This window comes from Nannospalax galili, unplaced genomic scaffold, assembly GCF_000622305.1.
Source record: "Nannospalax galili isolate Female #2095 unplaced genomic scaffold, S.galili_v1.0 scaffold907, whole genome shotgun sequence".
NCBI lineage: Eukaryota > Metazoa > Chordata > Mammalia > Rodentia > Spalacidae > Nannospalax > Nannospalax galili.
In genome coordinates this window covers 1,647,512-1,650,485 of record NW_008357958.1, presented here as the reverse complement: position 1 = coordinate 1,650,485, position 2,974 = coordinate 1,647,512, and positions in this window count along the sequence as shown.

The following is a 2,974-nucleotide window of genomic DNA, read 5'->3' as shown; positions in this document are numbered from 1 at the left end:
AGACAAGGTCTCCCTGTCTTTAAAAAAAAAAATCAACAATTGGCCGAGTACTGAGGTTAAATAAGTTCATCCTTACTGCATCAATGCCCAGTATTTCCATTATGTCAAAACTAGGTTCCTAGAGGTCAACATTTTGATTGTTTCCTGCTTCTCACTGTTATGAACAGTGTTATAGTGACCTACCTTAAATATACATTTATCAAGGGCTGGAGAGATGACTCAGCAGTTAAGAGTACTCACTGTTCTTGTAGAGGACCCAGGTTCGATTTCCGGTATGCACATAGCTGCTAACAGCCGTCTTAACTCCAGTTCCAGAGGATGCAGCACCCTCTTCTGACCTCTACAGGCATGCACTTACACACATGCAGGCAATATACTCATACCCGTAAAGTAAAAATAACTTAAAAATATGTATTTATCAAACTTCAAGGATCTTTCTGTAGGGCTAAATTTGAAACTGGACTTATGTCAAAAGATACATTTGAAATTCTCATTGACAGTGTCAAGTTTCCATCTAAAACCCTTATAACCACCAGACATGGTGGCACAGGCCTATAAGCCCAGTTATTCAGGAGGCTAAGGCAGGAAGATCACAAGTTCAAGGTCAGCCTGGGTATATATATTCATGTTGGCAAATACCAAAGAATACAATTGTTGGATCACAAGGTCAGAGTATGTTAGCTTTGTAATAAGCAGCCAAACTGTCTTCCAAAGTGGCTGTGCCATTTTGCCTTCCCACCAGCGGTGAATGGGAGTGCCGCATCTTTGCAGCATTTGGTGTTATTGTTATCAATGTTTAGAATCTGGAGTATTCTGATAGGTTTGTAGCTGCTTTTCATTGATTTAGCATGCAAATTCCTAGCGGTACATTGAAGAGCATCTTTTCAGATGCTTATTTTCCATCCTCTTTGACGAATGGTCTATTCTTGTCTTTTACCCACTTAATAAATTACATTGTTTCCTTGTTGGATTTTAAGAATATTCTTTGTATATTTTGAATAACAGTTCTTTTACAGATATAATTTACACTCTAAAATTTGTAAATGTAATTCTGGGAGTGGTGGTACACGCCTTTAATCCCAGCACTTTGGAGGCAGAGGCAGGCAGATCCAGATCTCTGTGAGTTCAAGGCCAGCCTGGTCTACATAGTGAGTTCCAGGCCAGCTGGGGCTACAGGAACATTCTGTCTCAAAAAGACCAAAAAAAATTTGTAAATGTATTGAAATGGGTATATGTTCATATACTTACTATGATTCTTTTGCTGAAACTCACATTTTCTTGCATTTTGCATTCAAAACCAAATCCACTGCTAAATCCTTCCCACTAGTTCTTCATGCACAGCATAGCATCACACACAGCGCCTTCCTACACTGGAGTACGTCTAGCTTACAAGGATATGCCTGCCCACCCTCCAGGAAAGGCTCCACATCTCATATTGGATTGTTCCTCACTTGCAATGCCAAGCAGAAACAGTCTCCAGAGAGGCATGAATTTACCATAAATGTATTCGCTTTAAATGTTACCTTCCAGAGCATGAAACATATACACAGCCATTAGCTGTGTCCATGACTGTGTGGGCTCATTGATGTCAGAAGTTTCTGAATGCTCATCAAGGGCTAAATAAAGTGGAAAGCTTCCTTGAAAAGGCTCACTCACAGGAGGAGGTCTGACTGGAATAGCACTCTCTGTGTTAAGCAGTGACTGGAGAGGGGTTGGAAAAACTCCCTGATACCTTTGCATGCTGATCAGCTGGGAAGGAGTGGGGAGTGACTGTATCAACAGTAACCTCTGGAAGGTGCATGACTTAGAGAGCTGTGTGAAATAATCAATGCTCAGAAGTTACCGTAAATTCACAACTTATATAAAGAATAAAAAAACTTTTATAGTTTCTCATTACAGATGAGAGTTTATTATAGAAGAAAAAGTCAAGAGTTATCCTATGACCCAGATATCATCCCTGAAGCCATCTCCACCCAGATATCATTTCTGTGGTCATCTTACCAAAATATCATCACTGTAGCCATATTACCCAGGTAGCACCACTGTGACCACCTCCACCCAGACATCATTGCCGCAGCTGTCTTACCCAGAATTTTCTCAGCACATGGGTCTATATATCTATATATCAAAATGAAGTTGCATGAAACACCTTTTGTACTCTATATATTTCCAGCCCAATAAGCATGTACACATAAACATTCACATAAACATACACCTGACTAGCATTTGAATAGGTATCACAATACATTTACTAAATTTTCTACTGAGTATATATTAGTTTTTATTTATTTGAGATAGGAGCTGGACTTCAATTAAGGATCCCCCTGCCTAGACTTCTAAGTTCTGGGATTAATGGGATGTGCTGAAATGCTGGGCAAATTTTTCTGTTATTAACAATACGAGGGGGACTAGAGTGATGGCTCAGCAGTTAAGAATACTTGCTGTTCTTCCAGAGGACCCAAGTTTGATTCCCAGCAACCACATGGAGGCTAACAACCATCTGTAACTTCAGTTCCAGGGAATCTTCTGACCTCTGCAGGGCATTGAATGCATGTGGTATACTTATATACATGCAGGTAAAACACTCATACACATAAAATAATAAAAATAATATATAAAATATATAAAATACTATGGAAGCTTTTAAAAGTTTATTAGAAAGTTTCTTATTCTTTCACTTTAAATTGTATGATTATTATTTTGTGTGTGTGTGTGTGTGTGTGTGTGTGTGTATACAGCAAGCATATTGAAATCAGAAGACAACTTTCAGGAGTCAGTTCTCTCTGTGGATTGAAGTTAGGTCATCAGGCTTGAATAGCAAATACTTTTAGCCACTGAGCCGTCTCACTGGCCTTGGTTCTTTTACTTTGGATGGGTGTCCAGAGTCTTAATTTTACAAATAAAGAAACCAAGTTCCATTAGATAAAAACTAGGCAGCACTTCTTGCTCTTCTTTCCTTCCTCCCACTTGAGAA